Genomic DNA, 12,137 nt, shown 5'->3' with positions numbered 1-12,137 from the left:
TCATTATTGCTCTGTAGTACAGGTTGAGGTCGGGGATGTTGATTCCCCCAGAAGTTCTATTATTATTGAGAACTACTGTGGCTATCCTGGGTTATTTGTTTTTCTATATGAAGTTGAGACTACCTCTTTGATATCTGTGAAGAATTATGTTGGAATTTTGATGAGGATTTTCTTGAATCTGTAGATTGCTTTTGGTAAGATGGCCAGTTTCACTATGTTAATCCTTCCAATCCATGTGCATGGGAGATCTTTCCATCTTCTCATGTCTTGTTCAATTTTTTTTCTTTAAGGACTTGAAGGTCTTGTCATACAGATCTTTCACTTGCTTGGTTATAGTTATCACAAGATATTTTATGTTATTTGTGACTATTGTGAAGGGTGTTATTTCCCTAATGTCTTTCTCAGACCATTTATCATTTGTATAAAGAAAGGCTACTGATTTGTTGAGTTAATTGTAAATCCAGGCACTTTGCTGAAGTTATCAGCTGTAGGAGTTCTCTGGTAGAATTTTGGGGGTTGGTTATGTATACTATCATATCATCCACAAATAATGATACCTTGACTTCTTCCTTTCCAATCTTTGTCCTCTTGATCTCCTTTTGTTGTCTAATTGCTCTAGATAAAACTTCAAGCACAATATTGAATAGATAGGGATAGAGAGGGCATCCTTGCCTTGTCCCTGATTTTAGTAAGATTGCTTCAAGTTTCTCTCCATTTAACTGGATGTTGGCTGTTGGTTTGCTGTATATTGCCTTTATTATTTTTAGGTATGTGCCATGAATTCCTGATCTGTCCAAGACTTTAACATGAAGTGGTGTTGGATTTTGTCAAAGGCAATTTCAGCATCTAATCAGATGACCATGTGACTTTTTCCTTTGAGATTTTTTAATAGTGGATTACATTGATGGATTTTTGTACATCGAACCATCCCTGAATCCCTGGGATGAAGTCTACTTGATCATGGTAAATGCTGTTTTTGATGTGTTCTTGGATTTAGTTTGTGAAAATTTTATTGAGTATTTTTGCATCAATATTTATAAGCAAGTTTGGAGTTTGGTCTGAAGTTCTCTTTCTTTGTTGGGTCTTTGTGTGGTTTATGTCTCAGAGTAATTGTGGTTTCATAGAATCAGGTAGTGTTCCTTCTGTTTCTATTTAATGGAATATCTAGAAGAGTGTTTTATTTTGAAGGTTTGGTAGAATTCTGTGCTAAAGCCATCTGGCTCTGCTTTTTTTTTTTTCTTCTTGTGGTTGGGACTGTTTAATGGCTTCTCCTATTTCCTTAGGCATTATGGGACTGTTTATATAGGATAGTTTAGCTCATCCTGATTTAACTTTGACACATCATAGCTGTCTAGAAAATTATCTATTTCATCTAGATTTTCCAGTTTTGTTCAGTAAAGGCTTTTATTGTAAGACATGATGATTTTTAAAAATTCCTCAGTTTCTGTTGTTATGTCTCCCTTTCCATTTCTGATTTTGTTAATTTGGATACTGTCTCTGTACCCATTAGTTAGTTTTGGTAAGGATTAATCTATTTTGTTGATTTTCTCAAAGAACCAGTTCTTGGTTTAGTTGATTCTTTGCATTTTTATCTTTGTTTCTACTTGGTTAATCAACCCTGAGTTCGATTATTTCCTGTCATTCTCTCCTCTTGGGTAGGTTTGCTTCTTTTTGTTATAGAGCTCTCAAGTGTGCTGTTAAGTTGCTATTACAGGATCTTTCTATTTCTTTATGAAGGTACTTAGCAATATGAATTTTCCTTTTAACATTGCTTTCATTGTGTCCCATAAGTTTGGGTATGTCATGCCTTCATTTCCATTGAATTCTAGAAAGTCTTTAGTTTCTTTCTTATTTCTTCCCTGACCTAGTTGTCGTTGAGTAGTTCAGTTTCCATGAGTATGTTGGCTTTTTGCTGTTTTTGTTATTGATATCTCGCCTTAGTCCATGGTGATCTGATAGGATGCATGGGATTATTTCAATCGTTTTGCATCTATTGAGACTTGTTTTGTGTCCAATTATATGGTCAATTTTGGAAAAAGTTCTATGAGGTGCCAAGAAGGAGGTATATTGTTTTGTTTGGGGATGAAATGTTCTGTAGATTTCTATCCCAAATTTCCTGGATGTTTTGTGTTCAGAACTTTATATACTTAGTATTTTCTTTGATCAATGTGTCAGTATCTTCTATGCCTGAGATTCTGTCTTCCATCTCTTGTGTTCTGTTGATGACGCTTGCATCTGTAGTTCCTATTCTCTTTCCTAGGGTTTCCATCCCCAGGATTGCCCTGTTTGTGATTAATTTATTGTTTCTATTTCCACTTTTAGGCCTTAGACCATTTTGTTCAATTCCTTCACCTGTTCAATTGTATTTTCCTGTAGTTCTATAAGGGATTTATTTGTTTCCTCTTTAAGGGCTCTACCTGTTTGCCTATGTTTTCCTATATTTCTTTAAGGGAGTTTTTAATATCCTCTTTAAAGGCGTCTATCATCTTCATGAGATGGGATTTTAGGTCAGAACCTTGCTTTTCATGTGTGTTAGGCTATCCAGGGCTTACTGTAGTTGAACTGGTTTTTAATGGTGCCAAATTATATTGGCTTCTCTTGCTTATGTTTTTCTGCTTGCCTTCCACCATCTAGTTATCTCTGGTGTTAACTGGCCTGCTTGTCTTGGATTAAAACAGGCCTCTTTGGAGGCTGGTAGAACTGTGTGACCTGAGTTAGAACTGGCCTCCTAGGAGGCAGGCAGTGCGCTCCCTGCTTAGGGCAGACCTCCTGAAAGATAGGCAGGCTGTGGGGTGGCATTGGGGAGAGCAGGCACTCCGCTCAGCCACAGGTAAAGGTGGAGGTACAGACTGGAATGGTGATGGAGCTCAGGCAGCACAAGATAGTTTCCCAAGTCTGCTGGTCTCTGTGGGGGTCCCAGCTGGCATGGGTATTAGGGTAGGGTCTTACCAGGGTTCCTGGTTAAAGTAGACCTCCTAGGAGACAGGCAGACTATATTATTCAGGTAGGGACAGATACCTGACGCTATTATGCCACAGGTGCAGATAGAGGTGTAGACAGGAAGGGTAAGTAAAAACAGGAAGGAGAGCAGGAGCAGCATCAGCAGAGGTAAAAAGGGCCTCATCCAAGTAGGGGGATTTCTCCACCAAACATTGCCATGTGGTGATATATGACATCTAATCTGCAAGTCTGCTGGTCTGCCAGGGGTGCTTGGTCCCATATACAATGTGTTTAACCAAGTAGACAGTGATGAGACTAAAAGTCACCACTGCGGGGAGGAGGGCAGCCACATCAAATGTGGGCCATTCGTTCTTGCAGAAGGTAGTTAAGTTAGTTTGCTGAGACAACAACAAAACCTGAGACTTTCAAGGCTCTGTGACAGTCCTCACAATGACCTAGGACCAAACTTAAAGGGGCAGACTGCAACTGGACCATCTTAAAACATATGAAATAAGTGAAAGAGAAATATTATGAAGAACAGAAGGCACAGAATACACACAATCAGCCACAAGATAGTCTCAGGAAAGTGAAGCAAAAATGCAAAAGCAGTTTAGACTGTGTTCTCTTCTTGATCTGTGAGAAGAAAGGAGATTGGCAACTGGCTCAAAAATCAGATGAGAGGGGCTGGAGAGATGGTTCAGTGGTTAAGAGCACTGACTGCCCTTCCAAAGGTCCTGAGTTCAATTCCCAACAACCGTATGGTGGCTCACAATCATCTATAATGGGGTCCAATGCCCTCTTCTGCTGTGTCTGACTACAGTGTATTCATATGCATAAAATAAGTAATTCTTTTAAAAAATCAGATGAGAATGATTGGGTTCTTGGGGGAATAGCCCTAGTTCCTGGCCTAGTAACAAAATACACATCTGTTTAGCCCCTCTAGGCTTCCTGATTGACTACAGACACAGATGGGGTGCTCCCAAAAGTCAGTGGGGAGAGAAATTTTCCTCAAATGCTCAACTATTTGAGTGGGGGGTTTCCAGCAAACTCTGAATGAGTCCCACATGTAAGTGTCTGAGAATCACCAAAGAATGATACTCCAGACTAAAATAGTATGCAAAAGCAAAGGTAATTAAAAATCTCCAATTAAAATCAGCGTAGGGCCTCATAGGTTCAGTTCAGAATTAGACCAAACTATCAAAGAAAAATTAATGCCATCAAACATCAAATTATTCCACAAAATAAAAAAGAAGAAACATTGTCTAATGTTTTTTATGAAGCTACAATTGCTATAATATCAAATTCACAGAGACCTAAAAATGAAGGAAAATTCCAAACCAGTTTCCCGTAGGGATAGATGTAGATGCTAAGTTTCTCAATGAAATACTCTCCAAACAAATCCAAAAACACATCAGAAACATCATCCACCATGACCAAGTAGGCTTCATCTCAGAGCTGCAGGATGGTTCAATATATGTAAATCAATAATTGTAATCTACCACATAAACAGACTGACAGACAAGAGCTACATGATCATCTCATTAGATGTAGAAGAGGCCTTTGACAAAATACAAAATCCTTTCATAATAAAAGTCTTGGAGAAACTAGGGATATAAGGGACATTCCTAAACATAATAAGGGAATTTATAGCAAGCCTATAGCTAACATCAAATTAAATGGAGAGAAACTCAAAACAATTCCACTAAAATCAGGGGCAAGACAAGACTGACCACTCTCTCCATATTTATTCAACAGAGTACCTATTTTTTTAGCTAGAGCAATAAAACAACTAAATGAGATAGAGGGGCTACAGATTGGAAAGAAATAAGTTAGAGTATCTTGATTTGCAGATAATATGATTTTCCACATAGAAGAACCTCAAAACTCCGTAAGAAAACTTCTACAGCTATAAACATTTTCAGCAAAGTAGCAAGATACAAAATTAACACTCAAAAACTGAGTAGTCTTTCTATATACAAAAGAGAAACATACTGAGAATAAAAACAGGGAAACAATACCTTTTGGAATAACCTAAAAAATATCTGGCAATAACTCTCTCCAAGCAAATGTGAGCCTTGTATAACAATAGTTTCGAAAATGACCTTTAAAACATTGAAGAAAGTATCAGAGGATGGAAAGATAGCTCATGTTCATAGGTTTGTAGTATTGGTACAGTGAAAATATCATCCTACAAAAAAGCAATCTACAGATTAAATGCAACCTCCCATCAATCTCCCAACACAATTCTTCACAGAATTTAAAAGTACAATTTTAGTCTTCATATGAAAACACTCATCCACAAAAACAGAATAGCTAAAATGATCCTGAATCTACTGGAGGTGTCACCATCCCCTGTAAATGTATCTTTTATTTACCTGATCTAGTTGTTATCTTGGTGGAGCCTTACTGCTGAATAAGCTCATCCTTTTTAGCTCTTTCTGAACTCTGGCTGGCAGGTTTGACTCATCTGTTCTGGCTCAAACTCCTCTATAAATGGCCTGATTTAATCTGGCTTCTCTCAGCTTCTTGCTGAATTGTTCTTCTTAGACTCAAACTAACTCTAGCAATCTGTTCTAATCTTTTGGATCCTTCTCAGTTATGATCTCATTCAGTTTTCACTTGTGTTTAGATTGTTCTCTCTGCAACCTGTGTATAAAACTCTCTCAGTAAAGCTGCCTCCTCTTTCTCTGCATACTCTTTTTTTATATAATTTATTTTTTCTCAAATCGTAATTCATTCACACAGGGGTTATAAACACAGAAAGGCAGGATGTGGGGAAGGGAATGACACTGGAGTATGGGTGATCAGGGGGAATACAGATATCATCAGAACCGGGTATCGGCTAGGTGAAGGTTCAGGGAACAGGTCACTATGATTCTGCCTATGACTCACTTGTCCTTATCTAAGTTGGTATTGTCTGCCCAGGCTACCTATTTACAAGGTCTATGACTACTCAGGCTTGTAAATTTCCACAAAAGCTGCCTGTTTACATTAGCTTATGGCCATCTGTTTCAATGTTTTTCCTCTGAGACCCAAGACTTGGTGTTAGTATACATGTATGACAAGTCTATTGCTGATTTTAGGCCTATGGCTGATTTTAGGCCTTCAGTGGGTAAGCAGGGCTGCCCCTGACATCTCCTCCCTTCTCTAAGTATAGAAGGGCTGTGGCAATTCTAAACTTGTGAAGGCGGGGATAGAGGCCTTTTCTATTGTAATTGAGTAAATCAAGTCCAATAAGGATCTTTGCGATTTTAGGAGGTCTCTTCAGACACCGAAACAAGGGATTTCTTCAGATTAGTGACGTCAATCTCTAGCTGTTTGATGTTCTTTTTTTTTTTATTCTTTTTTTTTCTTTTTTTTAAATGCTTTTTTATAGCATGTTTTACAAGGGGAGGGGGTAAGAAGGGCAAGGTGGTGGAAAAGTACAAAATCTTCTTGGCCTGTGCCTTGAAACATGTCATGGTCTATAAGGTACTCTGCCTTGAATTATGATCTACCTGCTGTTCTAAAGAAGATATGGTACACTGCTTGAGTTATGGTCTCCCTGCTATTCTTAAGAAGACATGGTACTCTGCTTTGAGTCTATCTGCAGTTGCTAAGCAGGATCTTGCAGTTGCCAAGCTTCAGAGGACATTGTGCAGGTGGGGAAAGGTAGGGGGTGAGGGTAAGGGCGAGGGTCCTGGCTTCTGGCATCTCCCCCTTCTCTGTTTAGTTAGAGAAGGCATCTTATGATCAATCCCAACTATGTGAATTTTGAATTTGGATGTCTAATTATGGGGGGTCTTAGACAAGTTCACAACCCCAAAACACTGATGTGAGACAAGTCACATCGATGGTCGAAGGCTTTAGGCTGTCGACGATGGGCAACGTCAAGGGACTCTGATGTGGGTGAAAGGAGGGTGAGAGCCCTGTCTTAGGCCATGTAGGCTGCACCCACTCCCAGCACCACGCACTCCTTTTCGGCTGCATTGGGTGGGCCCCTGGGAAGTGGACCTACAATAATCCCGTCATTGGGCTAACTCACAGCCATCCTAGTCCCTTTGTGAATGTTCAAGTTACCAACCATTTGTCAGTTTGGGGTGTAATATTGTCATAAAGGAAGGCTCCCCAATGTTAGCGGCCATATCAAGGGCGGCCTTGGTTTAGGAAAAAGCCAATTTTTGTTGTGGTGATCAAGAGGCCAAGCTCTCTAGCGAGAGAAGCGAGGACAAAGCCAGGCATACCAGGAACCCTTCTGGAGGGTGTGGAAGTCTAGCGGTCGACCGTAGGGGGAGGCAGGGGAGCTGGCAGCTGTGTCAGTCTCCTGCGGAGTCACTTCTGGATCCTCTTCAATTTTTGGCTGATGGTAATGAACTTCAACCGTCTTCTTGATGGCAGCATCAACCTGGTTCCGTGGATGGCAGGTCGCCGGCAACAATCTCTGTCTCACTCAATCTTGATGTCGTGTGCACATCCTCTCAATGAGGGTCCGTCCAGAGGGGTCCATGCCTCGAGACCCATGTCTGGGTGCACTTGACCCGACCGGCAGGTCCTAGTTATTCGTGGGGGCGAGGAGGACTGCAACCTGCTATTCTTCAGAAGATATGGTACACTGCTTGAGTTATGGTATCCCTGCTATTCTTCAGATGATATGGTACACTGCTTTGAGTCTAACTGCAGTTGCCAAGCAGGATCTTGCAGTTGCCAAGCTTCAGGGAACCTTGTGCAGGTGGGAAAAGGTAGGGGGTGAGGGTAAGGGCGAGGATCCTGGCTTCTGGCCCATCTGGATTAGAACTTCTAATAGCAGGCATCACGGGTGATTCATTTTTACCTGGGATGCTGCGTGAGTTCAAGCTCCTGGGAGTCCCTGTTTCTCTCGGTTTTCTGGGGTTGGGTACGGAGCTGCCGCCTGCGACCTACTCTATGCTCGGGCCCAAACCGGAAGAGCTGTTTGATGTTCTTAAGTAGACTCTCTGGTCTATCTCACGAGAGTTGGGCAGATCCTATCTCTGTTTCATTTTGTCAAATTTTTCTCTGAATCATCATTATGTCTACTGCTCAGAAGTCACTTTAAAGCATGGCTACTTCAAAATACCAAATAACTTTACTTGCACTGTTCGGTATTAAGGGTATATACTAAGGGTGTGTCTGTATTCCAGCCAGAGTAGCAATGTTTATGGATTAAAATTCCTCAACAAGCCCCAATTTCTAATTATACTACAGAGATTTAGCAATAAAAGGAGCATGATATTGGCATAAAAACAGACACATTGATCAATGGAATTGAATTGCAGACCCAGATATAAGTCTACACACCTATGGACACCTGATTTTTGATGAAAAAGCCAAAATTACAGTCTGGAAGAGAGGATCTTCAACAAATGGTGCTGATAAAACTAGATGACTGTGTGTAGAAGAATCCACATAGAGCCATGCCGATCACCCTGCACAAGACTCAACTTTAAATCTATCAAGGACATGAGCATAAGAGCAGATATCCTGAATCTGCTAAAAGAGAAAGTTGGGAATAGCCTTGAACTCATTGGCACAGGAATAGACTTTCTGAACAGAATACCCTTAGTACAGGCACTAAAGAACATCAATTAACAACAGGAACTTCATGAAACTAAAAAGCTACATTATAACAAATGACACCATCAGTTAACCAAAGGAGTAGGCTACAGAAATATGGGAAAAATGTTGCCAACTACACAACTGAGAGAGGGATAGCATATAAAACATATAAAGAACTAAAAGAAACCCTGAACATCAAGAAAAGAAATAACTCAATTTAAGAACTGGATACAGATCTAAACAGAATTCTCAAAAAAAGGAAACACACGTGGCTGAGGAGCACTTAACAAAACATTCAACATACTCAGTCATTAAGAAAATGCAAATCAAAACTACTTTGAGATATTTATCTTACACCAGTCAGTACGGCAAAGATCGATAAAGCAAATGACAGCTCATCCTGACAAGAGAAACACTCATCCATTTCAGATAAGAATCAAAATTTGTACAGCCGCTATGCAAATCTGTGTGGTGGTGCATTGAGAAGCTGAAAAATAGATCTACCACAAGATCCAGCTCTACCACTGTTCAGCATGAACTCAAAAGACTTATATTTCCTACTCTGCAGGCACTTGATCATCCATGCTTATTGTTGATTTCTTCATAATAGATGGAAATTGCAAATATATTAAATGTCCAATAACTAATGAATTGATAAGGAAAATGTTGCACATTCACATAATGGAATATTATTCACCTGTGAAAAACATGAAATTTGCAGTTAACCTGGCAATATATATAATCCCTGAATGAAGTAACCCAGACCTAGAAAGAAATATGGTAGTTAATCTCTTATATGTGGAAGTCAGCTTTTAAGCCTTCAGTGGAAACCTCCCAGGAAGGGATGAAGAAGGTGGAGTCACCAACCTGGGAAATACACTCCAGAGACCAGCATCAAGGTGCAGATCTAATGTATTGCTCAGCAGCTAATATTTTTATAAAGCCTTTGTACCAATGGGGAATTGACATGAGTTCTTGGGTAGTCAACCATCCCACTGTCATTATTAGATAATCAGATCTTAAATGCAGAAAATAGCCATTTCTTTAAAAATAATAACTTCAGGCAATGTCTTAGATACTTTTCTGTGGTTATAAAGAGATTCCATAACAAGACAACTTATAAAATGAAGTATTTAATTGGAGGTTTATTTATAGTTTCAGAGGGTGAGCCCATGACCCTCATGGTGGGAAGCACAGCAGCAGGCAAGTAAGCATGGCACTGGAACAGTACCTGAGATCGATCATCTCAAAGCCTGCTCCCACAGTGACATACTTTCTTCAACAAGACCACACCTACTCTAACAAGGCCACACCTCCTAATTATGTTATGGACTAAGCAAGCATTCAAACACATGAGTCTATGGGGGCCATACCTATTCAAACCATGACACCTTCTAATCATTTCTAAACAGTCCACCAGGGGCAAAACAAACATTCATTTATGAGCCTATGTGTGCCATTCTCATTCAAATTATGACAGCTAATATTTGATTTCTTTTATGGCATAGGCTTAGTGGGAACCACTTTTTATTTTCTCATCTTTAAAGAGGTCCTTTTATCCTTGATTCTGAGGAAATTTACAAAAGGATTTGGTAACGTACGTTAGGCGTCATGGGAGGTGTCAAAAGGGTGATTGGTCTCTCTTATTCCTTTTTCCAGGTTCTTTCAATCACCCTTTCTCTATTCTTGTACACTAGCCATTCTTCATATCTGTGAGGCCAGACATGTCCTATCACCCTAAATCTCCACAATAGTCTCTCTATTATCAGATAATATCTTGGATTACTACTTCAACTGTGCTTATTATATATCAGGTATTAATATCATTATAGATGCACTTATTTTTTCATATATCACAGAAAGTTACTTTATGTAATTTTAAGCCTCACACTATGCTAAAAATTGTATATGCATTATCTCAATCATCATAGCAAGCATTTGTTAGATGTATGGTTTTTATGTTGTCAACAATCTAAAACATAGGAATATTAACTAATTTACACAAATCTAGTATATGCTAGAATGAGACTAAGGGTCAAGGCTCATTTTATTAGTGGGAGAGTTCAAATAAATCTAAAAGTCCCATCATTATCAAGCATCTGCTGGTAGTCTGGGAAGTTAGGCACAGTACAGAGCCATGTGAAGCCCAATACACATTAGCTATAAGGACATTACTGGTATCCATCTGCTTTGTTTCTTACTATCTTTATAATGTAAATAAGAATTCAAATGAAACACGTTCCTTATGCCTTCAGGCACACCTTCACTATATTATCACAATTCAATATGTAGCCAATATTCGTATATGCATTGTTAGGGTAACAAAATTAAGATTCAGAGATATTAAATAATTTGACCTATGTCGCACAGCTTAAAGTGCAAATAAAATAAATATCCAGTTAGCTTAGTTATTTTTTCTTAAAATTCCAGGAACAATATAAGTGGTTTTGTTGTTTGTTTTACAAAATGAACACATTTATGCAACTTATTTTATACATAGATGACATATGGATTTTGCTTATTAGAGGAGTTATATGATGTTTCTAATTTGATACCTTTATGAGTAAGATTAAAAATGCAGTTTGGTGATAGAGAAGTAGTTTAGGAGTTTATTGACTATTGGATCATAAGCATTTATGTAATTTGAACATACTTTAGTTGTTATCACTCCTTTTTTTTTTTCTTAGAAAAGCATTGGATTTGAGTACTGTGCAGCTGAATGCAATTGAAAGGCAGGCAGATAGATATTCTCACACAAGGCTACTTAGTGCAATTTATCCCACCTTATGAATACTGAATGATATTGTATCTGTCAGTCATTCAAACATCTACTCTTAAAGATACATCATCAGGTGGAAAACAATTTTTAGCAAGATTAAATGAAAGCTTCCATAGCCAGTCTCTGCCACAAGGTGACAGTATTGCCCAGTTTAAGAACCAAAAGTCTATAAAATGCCGTAAACTTGTAACTTACATTGTTAAAGTTGGAGCTCTTGTTTTATATATAGTCTCTGAAAATCTCCAAAAGTCAATTGTAATCTTTTTTATTTATTATCCTGATAAAAATGGTGTACAAATACATTATGATTAACAAAATATTTCTCATAATTTAGAAATTTCTTTTAAATTTTAATTTTTAAAAGATACATTTATTTTACTTGTATGTTTTCCTGGCTTGTATATCTGTATACCATGTGAGTGATGGTATCCACAATTGTCAGAAGTTAGTATGATATCCCCTGGAACTAGACTTATGGATGACTGTGAGCCATCATATGGGTGCTGGTAATCAAACTTCTGTCTTCTGCAAGAATAACAAGTGCTCAAAATAGCTGATCCATCCTTCCCAGCCTCCAAATTTAATTTTTATTAATCCTTTGAGAGTTTCCTACAGTGTATTGATTATATCCATCATCTTTACCAACTCCTCCAAGATCCATGCTTCCCTTCTCTAGCCACTCACTTTTACATCTTCTTTTTGTCACCTATCAATTCAATTAATGATAGGAAGATAGTTTTAGGTATGGCCATCTCCTGGAATCAATCAACTTACCAGGGGGCAATGCTCTTTTAAAAAAAGAAAAGGATGTGCCAAACAGAGAGAGAGAGAGAGAGAGAGAGAGAGAGAGAGAGAGAGAGAGAGA

This window comes from Grammomys surdaster, unplaced genomic scaffold (assembly GCF_004785775.1).
Source record: "Grammomys surdaster isolate TR1022 unplaced genomic scaffold, NIH_TR_1.0 61, whole genome shotgun sequence".
Taxonomy (NCBI): domain Eukaryota; kingdom Metazoa; phylum Chordata; class Mammalia; order Rodentia; family Muridae; genus Grammomys; species Grammomys surdaster.
Note: the sequence above shows the minus strand (reverse complement) of the source record.